This window comes from Argentina silus (assembly GCF_951799395.1).
Source record: "Argentina silus genome assembly, chromosome: Y".
NCBI lineage: Eukaryota > Metazoa > Chordata > Actinopteri > Argentiniformes > Argentinidae > Argentina > Argentina silus.
Window position 1 is genome coordinate 20,936,078 of NC_139654.1, and position 11,891 is coordinate 20,947,968.

At 47.4% G+C, this 11,891-nt stretch overlaps 1 pseudogene across 1 annotated transcript; it reads right to left on the reverse strand.

Moving 5' to 3' along the window:
- On the reverse strand, window positions 1-917 carry LOC310823652 (phosphatidylinositol 3,4,5-trisphosphate 3-phosphatase and dual-specificity protein phosphatase PTEN-like; annotated as a pseudogene). Its single transcript has one exon. The product of its transcript is annotated as a phosphatidylinositol 3,4,5-trisphosphate 3-phosphatase and dual-specificity protein phosphatase PTEN-like (transcript).
- Between the last annotated feature and the right edge of the window lie 10,974 nt (window positions 918-11,891).

An 11,891-nucleotide genomic window follows, 5' to 3' on the forward strand; every position in this document is an offset into this window, starting at 1 on the left:
CTACACATTCCTGGCAATATTGCAACTTCTTCTGAGAGGCTTTGTGTCCTTTTTCATCATCTTGTTCTGCTTGTGGAAGAACTCCACATTGATGTCTCCACAGACAGGCAGTGGCTGGGGGAACTCAAAGTACATATGCTTGTCCCCTCGCCTTGTGTGCACTGTGTTGGACGTATGGATCTTGATTTTTAGTTGATAAACCACAAACTGCGGATCCCAATGCCAATTCCCTTCTTGAAGCCCTGAGGAATCGGGTCACTCCTGTTTTTAACAGTACTGTCCCTGCAGGTGCCTCCACTAAACATGGGGAGCGTCTCAAACACCATTTTGTGGAAGAGCAGAGCGATGGGCTTGTATTCTAGCTGGTTCTTCAGAAAGTAGCTGTAGTAGTAGACATAGCGTCGCTGGCTTGGGATTGTGACTCCCTTCTTGTCTCTTGTCCGCACTTCCCCGTAGAAGTCGAGTGCTTCCTATGCCTCCAGGAACTTCCCTCGGTGGAGGAGATAAGTGCAGATCATGACACCGGTGAGGCTCTTCCCTGCCTTGCAGTGGATGGCCGCCACATGATGGTCATCCTCGCTTAGCCACTGGTCCAGGTCTTCACAGAATGGCTTGATTAGCTCCAGCTGAGGCTGGTTGTGGTCTTCAAAGGGGTACTGTGCAACTCTGCAGTTAAACTTTGCGGTGTCGTAATGTCGCTTGGCGCAAAGATTATATATCTTATAATGATTTTTGTGTTTTGAGTCCAGAAACCGTACTACATCGTCTATATTGTTTCTGTAGACACTCTCAAGTCTTTCTGCAGGAAAGCCCATAGCAATTATATTTGGATAAATATAGGTCAAGTCCAAGTCAAACCCATCTTCCTGGTATCTCCTTTTGTTTCGGCTGACAATTTCCTTTATTATTGCAGCCATATCTGTGACAGGAGTCCTTAAGGTATTGAGCTTAAGAGAGAGTATTGTTGTCTTTGTACGAAACGCTGCCAATATGTTTCTCCCTCGCAATCCCGTTGGTGTCACCACTAGCTAATGCTAGCTAGCTCTCTTTGTGGTTGTCTGGGATCTCAGGGTCAGACGACTGGGTGATGGAGGTCATGATAGGTGTCGTCTTAACTTTATTGGAGTGTATAGCGTCTCTATGTCTTCAAAATATACTTAGTAGTAAAATCTGTGTAAAAGTTTAGTTTCTATCTAACTATGTGTTTTTTCTTTGGCTGGTTTGCCTGTTACAGCTGAGAACTCAATCTACAGTTGAAATAAGATAGCAGGTTTAAGAGGCACAAGGTGATGTGATGTACGGTTGTGTCTGTGTGCATGAGAGCTAGGGGAGAGATGAAGGAATGAAATGTTGCTGGTGTTGGTACATTCAGTCTCTTCCTTTCTCGGTTGCAGACTTCTCTGTAGTTGTAACTTTGTTTTTTGGATCCTTCTTTGTCTGCTTAGACACTACCAGTTGACACCCCCTTTCAGATTCTCTGGGCACCCCTAAAACCCCCATTCCGGGCCCCTGTTCGGGTTCACCGGTCCCTGTGATTGTTGTTGCTGTGGCCATTGCATTTGTCCCTGGGATGTATTCATTGGAGTTGGATAACGTCCCTTGTAGGCTTCTCTGCCGCATTCGCGGGCTCTTTTGTAACATTCCCGGACCATATGTCCATTTTTTCCGCAATAGTAACATGGTTTTGCAACTTGCTGGGGTCCTGGATTGTAACCTCCTTGTCTAGTATATCCTTGACCCCCCTTTCTCCATTTCTGAGGTTGTGGGTATGGAGGCTGAGGAGCAACCTGTATTACTGCTGTCGATTGAGGTTGTGTCTGTGGTTGAGGCAGGTTTTGCAGAACCACAGCCTGTGTTCTTTTCTTATTCTGTTTTCTCTTGCTCAACTGCACCTGATTAAGTTTTCTGAGCGTCTCTTGGTCTTGCTCTTTCAAAGTTTGTTCTTCTTTGCAGTGTAACTCCACCTGATGGGCTACGTGGTCCATGTAGATAACAATCGTGGTTCTAGCTTCTCCTGTCTTGAGTATTTGTTTATCTTCATCTTCCATGAGGTATCTTCCTTCTGTGTTGAGGATTGGTAGTTGTGGATAGCTTCTGGTGGGCGTAGCCCTTCCCTCATATGGTGGTGGAGCCACAGTTGGGGTTTTGTGTGAGAAAGGAGTATTCGTCTCCTTCACTAATCTCCTGGTTTCCTCTTCCAGGCTCTTATCCACTGCTTTATCTCTTATTCCTTTTACCAATGGGTTGCTCTTTTCAACCATTTGCACTGGAGTAGACGTCTTAGCTGAAGCCGCACCCATAATTGTTGTTCCTTCAACCGTTGACTTAGCTGAAGACACTTTTCCAATAGGCACTTCCTTTGTTTACAGTTCAACTTCTTGGCTGAATGGTTGGTTATTTATTTTGTTGATTCTATATTAATCATTTATCTAAAATAAAATATGTCTTTAATCAACTCATTCAGTCACCATACCAGTGTGAAACGTTCTTGCTCTGGCTATCTTCCTATCCAGAAGCTTACTTTCTAATCTCAACCCTAGTCTTCGGCATTTTGGCGGCGGGATATTTAAGCACTCCCTTGAGGGGACTCCACTGACCCAAGTAACTCAGGTTTGTGAAGGTGCGCCCGAGACAACTGCTCTAACCACCTCCGTGCCAAAAATAACAAATTAAAATAAAAAAGGTTCAGCAAAGACACCGAGATGCCTTTGCTGCTATGCCTGTCAGCAAGTCAGTTCCACACCCCACAATCATACACCTTTCAGACTCAGACGTCCCTCACAAGGATGTTTGTCCTGTTAATGCTAGCCAAATCAATCCTCCTGTAAATACTAAACAAACCACCATCCACGCTACAATTAGAATATTCAGTTTAAATTGTGATATGATTATATCGCAGTCATGCAAAAGCTTTATATCATTTCACAGGTGATGCACACATAGTATTGTTCAAGTCGAAGCACGCAAAAATTAGAAACAGATTAGATTGCCTGTATTATACATGTTCCATCAATGTCAGCATGATTATTCTGTGCACTATAATTCACTACCATTATCTGTTAGTGGAAGTGACTGATCAATGAGAGAGAGAGAGAGAGAACGAGAGGATCGCCTTATCTTAATTAAGCAACTAGCCAAACAATCACTCAATGGTTAATTATATTATTTTCACAATCAATGAATTTATTTATTGATTCATTACAAATCAATCACAAATAATCAATCACTAATTCAATTCAATTAACCAATCCTTGATCACAATTGTCAGTTATCTCCAATGGAGCAGCCAATTAACCAATTTAACCATATAATCAAACAACTGATTGACCAATTACCCTATTACCCAATTAACAAATCGACTACTCAATCAAATCAATCATCCAATCAAATCATCAATCAATCAACCAATTAATCAAATCAGTAATTAATCAACCAATCAATTAATAATGAAATCAATCAAATCAACATTTAATCAATCAATCAATTAATAATCAAATTAATCAAATCAGTAATCAATCAACCAATCAATTAACCTTTTAACAGATCACCAAATTAACCAACTAATCACCTAACCAATTAACCAAGAATCAATCGATCAATTAATCAGACAATCAAATGGTCAATCAACAAGTCCATATAGCGAACTTCAAACATCAACCAAATAATAGCAGTCTTACTTTGACGTAGGCTATATGAGACGAGCTGTTCTGATGTCTCTCACAAATTGGTCTTTTTACTGCTATCTGGCGCTCTCTCTCTCAGAACCTCTGTCCCTCTCCTGTTTTGCTCGAAACAAAACATTAATTTGATTAGTTCTCTTAAAATAATTAAACATTCAAAACAAAACATACTGAAGATACTAAACTAAAATAAGATCAGAGATAAGAAAAATAAACTTCATAAAATGGAACGTTACTTTTTCCCAATGTTTAAACAGTTTCCAACATCTCAACGTGCACTTGAAATGTTGGCAACAGGCCCATAAAAACACATCGTAAATTTCATTGACATGCACCGCCTGGCACCAAAATCCACGTAAGCATGTCCATATAGGGCGTATAGTATCGGCTATACTCTACAGCATTAAGACCGCACCCAACCGACCAATAAATTTACACTTATTTTTAATGAACAATAAATTTACACTTTTCACAATATGCATATTCTATAGAGAAAGAACAGAGAGAAAGAGGGAATCTCAGAGAGGCACTATATGGTTTATGCTTCGTTTTCTGGCTTGAAGCCGCTCAACCTCAAATCAGTCAGACGAACAGAGGCTGTCGAGCGTTTGCGCACTCGAGGTTCCCCGCCCGCTGAGACAAGAGGTCGAATCGCAACAACCAGATCCCCGCACTCACGGAATAGAAATCCCCAATGAGAAAGAGAGAGAGAGAGAAAGAAAGAACAGAGAGGGAAGGTCTTTTAGATGAGATATTTACAGCTTGCACTGTGCACACCCAATCATATTGTTCAATTCAAATTTCTCTCTCTCAAATTTAAGCCATTCTATTTTTAGAACAAGTGAGCAGAAAGGGAGCAGGGGAGACAGCAGTGAGAAAAGCTGTGCGCCTCCGCTCCAAGATGCAACTCAAACCTGTTACCACAAAACTCAAATGTAGCCTGAAATTTAACTCTATTTATCTGCAGATATTTAAAAACTCAATAGTAGCCGGTACCTCAGACGAAATACTAACAGCGTCCCATATAGTACTCATCAAGTCACTACTATATCCAATGTAGCCTATACCTCAGACTCATCAAGTCACTACTATAACAAAAAAACTCAATAGTAGCCAACCTCAGACGGAATACTGACAGCGTCCCATACAGTACCCATCGAGTCACTACTATAAAACTCAGATGTAGTCAACCTCAGACGGAATACTGCACGGCGTCCCACACAGCACCCATCGAGTCACTACGTCTGTTAGTGTCTTCCTAAATTTAAGTGATCACGACAACCAGCTGATCAGACCAGTTTCGGAATGTTAAGTGACGTAACTCCAAATGATTCAAACTAATTACCGAGTTTTTTAGGGTTACATTGAAGAGTCGAATCTCCAACAGTTAGGTCAACATAACATTCACAGACACTCTATACTTTGTTTAAATTTAGCAGACATGCAACCACCTTCTATTCATCTACCTGGTTCTTTTTAAATTTTGGTCGATAGCCCACAGTCAACTTGATACTTATCTTTTTGAGGCACACACCCAGCTTGTGGCCTGTTCTTCTGCACGGCTATCGGTTGGCCAAATCCTGTTCGTGACGCCAATTTGTAGTAAATATACTTAGATGAAGAAAGGAAGCTGCAGAGGTCCGGATGAGTCAGTTTAATCTAGTCTTAGTCTTTAATTAATCATAACTTCATCATTACATACCACGGCCAGATGTGGGGGCTCCTGTCCAGTCAATAATGTCCCCCCCTATCTAGTCCAGCCGTTCAGTCTTTTATACAAAACAGCCTGCTTTGTCTTCCAGATTTGGGCATGGAATTCCCAGGTCCACGTTGCCCTAAACATTTTCAACCTATACGATGGTGATGTTTACGGTTTTCACCAAATAAGGCTATACCTTATGGTGCCGTTCACAGCCTTAACTAATTAAGACTACCCCCACCACTATCCCTCCTTTACCATCCCCCCAATCTACAGAGGTCAACTGCATGCTGCAACATTCCAAGGGCCTGACCCACCAGGCCTTCTTCTGGTCAGAGCAAAATATACTACAGTATTGCCCCAGAAGGGTTTGTAATTGTTCTTATATTCTAATTATTATTATTATGAAATGGTATTGCCCCAGAATAATGGTACAGAACTATTTTTTATGATGTCATGTTATATTTGTATTAAAAGAACACAATGCAGAGTTAAATAGATTATACGTTCAGGGAAGGTTTAGTAGGGTGGAAAGGTACTGAGGAGGTTGTTATTGTACATTTTGTTCTGTTTCATGGGGAAGTGTCTATCAGCAGACAAAGCAGAAGCTGCACCCCAGGGTCAACTGACAAGACTGAGACGTGTGTTGTACATCACAAGACTGAGATGTGTGTTGTACATCCAAGTCTTTGACGAATGGAGATCTGTCATTGCCTTAGAAGGAGTCAGATGTAACCCCTGGGTGTGTACATTCCTGTGATACAATTTACTGATATAAGGGACAGCTCCCAAGAACAGAATTAGAGAAGTCTAGCTGCAGAGCAAGTGAGGATGTACGTACATGTCGACTGTACTTGTTCCTGTCATACGAAATAAAAGCCAAGACTCTCCCTGATATACGTGGTCCAGACTCTTTCTTCTACACAGCAAGATCTAACAACTGTGATGTATAACCAAACTTGGAGTCGTTGGTGTTTGTATGATCCCAAGTTTACTCACAGGTGACATCACTCCGGGACTAGACTGTTCAGTCTATAGTAAACATTTGTTTTATTTGTCTGCCTTCATCAGGGTAGGCTGGCGGAGGCAGAAATCGGAGGATGGGCTAATTGCGTGTTTGATACCATTCCTTATTCCATTCACAACATTACAATGAGCTTGTTCTCTGATTTCTACCTCTACCAGCCTTCATGACACACTGAGTCATTCTGCCCATACTGTATGCTTTGTAGTAAGTGTTCAAGTATTTGTACACAGCAAGGTCAGTGTTCATTTTCAAAAGTCTTTGTTTAGAGTAGGTGTTTCTATGATAGGCGGGAGTCTGTGTTGTCCACAGTGCTAATTTACTAGCAAGTAGGAGGGATGTGAACAAAGTTTTACTGCTCAGAAACGTGTAATTGATGATGGTTGTGTAGACGGATTTGGTGGCACCAGCCATGTGATTTAAATGTATTTAAATGTGGCTGATACAAAGACAGTGATCGTCTGATCTTCCATTGTGAATGGTGATCAATACCCCCCTATAACAGCCCGGAACACCGATTTACAGTTAAATGAGCATGCCTGGCATGACATCCAAAAGATATTGCACCTTGCCTGTCGTCAATTCCTTGGTTATTGTAATGGACACTCACTGGCCACTTTATTAGGTACACCTTGCTAGTACTGGGTTGGACCCCCTTTTGTAGCTCATCTGCTTCAAGGTTCGATGTGTTGTGCATTCAGAGATGGTCTTCTGCATACCTTGGTTGTAACGAGTGGTTATTTGAGTTACTGTTGCTTTTCTATTATCTCGAACCAGTCTGGCCATTCTCCTCTGATCTCTGGCATCAACAAGGCAATTTCGCCCAGAGAACTGCCGCTCACAGGTAGCCTAACTAAAAGACTGATGTGTTGATTATTGTGCTGATTATTGTGAACTGTGCAACTAATACCAATCTCTGGCCACAGGTTTTAGTCCAGCGACTGCCACTGTTTTTTTCCCATGTTAGTTTCTTTGGTCCATTCAGTGTTTTGTTCGTACAAAGGGTCTTTTCTGTGCGGCTATTGGTTTGGTGCCAAACCAATAGCGATTCTGCGCCGGTTATGTCTGGCTTGCTAACCTGTCATGAGTTGATTGCAGCCTGCGCACCCTCTCACTCACCACTCCTTCTTCCTCTGCCTTATCCGCCCTACCCTCTGTTGAATCCTTCTCTCTTCTATCCACTGATGCAGCTTCCTCCACCGTCCTGTCCTTTCTTTCCTCATCCTTCGACTCTCTCTGTCCACAGATCTCAAGGCCGGCACCATCCACTCCACACACTCCCTGGCTGTCTGAAACCCTGCAAGCTTGTAGAATAGGGCTCCGGGCAGGTGAGAGGAAATGGAGAAAATCTGGCCTTCCTGATGATCTAGACCCTTATCTCTCTCTCCTCCTCAACTACACCTCATCTGCATCAGCTGCTAAAGCCTTATACTACAATTCCAAAATTAAATCCTCTGTCTCTGACCCAAGGAAACTGTTCTCCACATTTTCCTCACTCCTCAACCCTCCTCCTCCCCCTCCTCCCTCCTCTCTGTCTGCAGATGACTGTCACCTATTTTGAAAAGAAGGAAGCTCCTTCCCTCTACCTCTCACTAACAATGCTACCTCTCCTCCCAAACCCACTGCGCAACACCCAGTCTCTGGTTTATCAGATTTCTCCTCCTCTCCCCTGATGATGTTCGAAAGCTGGTCACATCCAAGCGGGCAACCACCTGCCCCCTCGATCCTATCCCCTCCCCCTTTCTCCAATCCATCTCCAAAGACCTCCTTCCATTCCTTACCACCTTAATCAGTTCCTCTCTATCCACAGGATCTGTCCCAGCTGCCTTCAAGACAGCCAGAGTCAAGCCTCTTCTCAAGAAACCAACTCTTGACCCGTCTGCTGTCTATAACTACAGACCGGTATCCCTTCTCTCCTTCTTATCTAAAACCCTTGAACGTGCTGTCTCTAACCAACTGTCTCACTACCTCCTTCAAAACAACTTCCTTGACCCTCACCAATCCGGCTTTAAAGCTGGGCACTCTACTGAGACTGCTCTCCTCGCTGTCACGGAGGCTCTCCACTCCGCTCAAACTTCTTCTTCTCCTCTGTTCTCATTCTTCTGGACCTGTCTGCTGCATTTGACAGAGTAAACCACCCGATCCTTCTCTCCACCCTCTCAGAATTGGGCATCTCTGGCCCTGCACTCTCCTGGTTTAGATCCTACCTGGCCGGTCGCTCCTACCAGGTGACGTGGAGAGGATCGCTGTCCTCTCCACGACCCCTCACCACTGGTGTCCCCCAGGGCTCTGTCCTTGGGCCTTTACTGTTCTCTCTCTATACCTTGCTTGCCTACCGGGCGGCAAAGGGAACAGCCCCTCCCTACCTGCAAGGTTAGCCCCCAAACCCCTGCAAAATCACTCCGCTCGTCCACCTCGGCTGCCCGCCTGGCACCGCCGCCTCTACGTGGATGCAGTGGCCGCGCTACTCGGTCACAGCTTTTCACTGTCCTGGCGCCCCGCTGGTGGAATGAGCTTCCCACTACTGTCAGGACTGCAGAGTCACTTCCGATCTTCCGCCGTAGATTGAAAACTACAATCTAAAGGCTACATCTTAACAGTCCCTCCTAAAGACCACTTCACCCTCACTACCCCGCCCTATACTAACCCTAAACCTAGAGACCTCTTCACCCCCGCTACCCCCCTGTACAAGTTCTCTCCTGCTAATAAAATAAATAAAAAATAAAAAAAATGAATAAAAAAAATAACCTTCTGGCACAACCCCCTGGTGTGAGCATTGATTACTTTGTCTTATGATGACGATGTTGGATAGATGATTCACTTACTTAAACAAATGTATTGTTGTAAGTTGCTTTGGATAAAGGCGACTGCTAAATACCATAAATGTAAATGTAAAATAAGACAAATGAACGAATAGCCTGATGTGTGGGTGCAGGGGCGCCGCGAAGGGGGGGGAAGTTAGGACGATTCTAGGGGCCCAGCACTGACAGGGGCCCCTCAGAGCACACTATTGTGGCAATAGACGAGTTGGTGTCATTAAAACGAACCACACTGTGAACTATGGGCAAAGCCGTATCTAGGCATCTAGCAGCTGCCTAGGGCCCTCTCACCACTAGGGGGCCCAGACAGCGAGCAGTAAAAACATCAACTGCCAAAATAATGTTAAACATATATTTTAAAATACTTTAAAAAAATATATTGTGGCGCCCGGCCCGTGCCTAAGCCCATGCGCGAGTGTGGGACGGTGGTAAATGGAGTATATATCTCGCCTCGCTTTGTCTCTGCTGTTTCTGCTGTCCCTCTCTTGCCCCGTGTTGTCTTTGGCAGGACCATGTATGGAGTTCCTGCGCCCCAAGGGGCCACAGCTGCAACCCGTGGAGATAATCACCGTATGCCCATACATGGAGTTCCTGCCCATCAAGGCACAGGTGAAGGGCATCAGCAGGAGCAGCAGAGACGGTACAAAAGTAGCCCACGGAGCACCCAGTGGGGAGGAGTTGCTACGGCGAACCAAGGAGCAGTTGATGAGAGAGAGAATAAGCCAAGTCACCATTGTCCAGTGTATGACCCCTGACCATAGGAGAGCCCGCTACGTTGCCAACCTTCGCCTGTCTGACTACCCCGCTGCCGCCCCGACCTGGAACGTAAGAGGACCACCCACCGTGTACCGAACCCCCCTGCTATCTTCACGACACGACGCCTTCTCACCCCCACCCTCTCTCTATCATTTCCCTCTCCCCGCTAACCGAATAAATATCTTTGATTATAATTCTGGTGTGGACCTCTCTGCTTACACTGTGTTTGGGTCCATGACGCGCCCGCACACCCCGGCGGCCGTCACATTTGGTGGAGAATGCGGGCATAGAGACCCGGGACCCAAACGCAGTGAACCGCAGAGACACCAGGGGGCCAAGCACCGGGAAACCAGTCCAGACCCCGCCATGGCCACTGGTACGGATTTCCAGGCGCTGATAGCGCAGCTCGTGGACCTCAATGTCAAGCAGCAAGCCCGCCATGAGGAGCTCGTCGCCGGCCTGCTGGCCAAGGGCCAGCACAAGTCCGCCACTCCTGCCCAATTCCTGGTCAAACAAACGGGGGACGACGACGTGGAGGCGTACCTCCAGATGTTCGAGAGGACAGCACAGAGGGAAGGCTGGGCCCCCGATCAATGGACAGGCCTGGTGGCTCCATTTCTGTCAGGCATGGCCCAAAGTTGCTATCAGGACCTCTGCGCGGACGGGCTTGTGCCATACCCAACCTTGAAGACGGAGATCGTCAAGCGGCTCGGCCACACCCTTTTGACCCGGGCCCAACAGCTCCACGAGTGGACCTTCGACCCGGCCGCTTTCCCCCGGGCCCAGATGCACGAACTGACTCGGGTGGCCAACAAGTGGTTGGTATCTGACCCCCCTTCCCTGGGGCCGGTGGAGAGGGTGGTCATGGACCGATACATGAGGGCACTGCCCCACGAGGCCCGGAGGTATGCGTGCCAGAACAACCCCCAGAGCGCCGAGCAGCTGGTATCCCTGGTGGAAGGCTACCAGGCCGCCCAGGGCGTGATGAGGGTGGCCCGGACACCGAAAAGAATCCCGCCCCTGTTACCGACGAGTCGCCCGGAGGCGACGGCCGACCGGAGACGCTGTTTCTCCTGTGGTGAGGTGGGTCATCTGTCCTGGGCCTGCCCCCACGCCTAGGAGGCGTCCATGCCCTCGGCGAGCGACCCCGGACGTCCCTGCGGGCTCCTGACGGCCTGTTGGGCTCAGCCGACGGGAACACCCCCGATCACCCCGGTGCGCATCAATGGGCAGGACGCCACGGCGCTCCTGGACTCGGGTAGCGCGGTGACACTCGCCAGGCCCCAGTACACCCAACGGCCCTACCTACCCGAAACCCTCGCCGTAACCTGCATCCATGGGGAGACCAGGCATTACCCCACTGCCCACGTCCGGCTCCAAACCACCCGGGGCGTCTTCCAGGGGACGGTTGGAGTCGTCCCGGAGCTGCCCGTGGAGGTGCTGATCGGGAGGGACACTCCCCTATTCCAGGAACTGTGGAGCCACATGACCCGAGAAGACCCGGCCCGGGGGGCCCACCGAGGGAAGAGAACCCCACGACCGCCCAAACTGTGCGCCGTGAACGAGGAGGGAGCGGGAGACTCCACGGACCCCATCTCCGAGGGCGCCGGCAGCGCCGCCGCAGAACGGGCCTTCGCGGAGACCCAAGCCGTCGTCACGGACAGCGACTCACCCTCCCCTGACGATGGCGCCGACTTAATGGGGATGTTCCTGGAGGATTCCGACGCCGCCCCACTGCCCGCCCGCCTGAAGGGGAGGTTCGGGACAGCTCAGATGGAGGACCGCAACCTAGCCAGCGTGCTGCAGCAGGTGAGCGTGGTTGATGGGCAGCGGATGGACGGGGTAAGGGACTTGCCAAACCCTGTTGTAGGTTCGGGCCCAGACCGCACAGGCCCGAACCTACAACAGGGGGA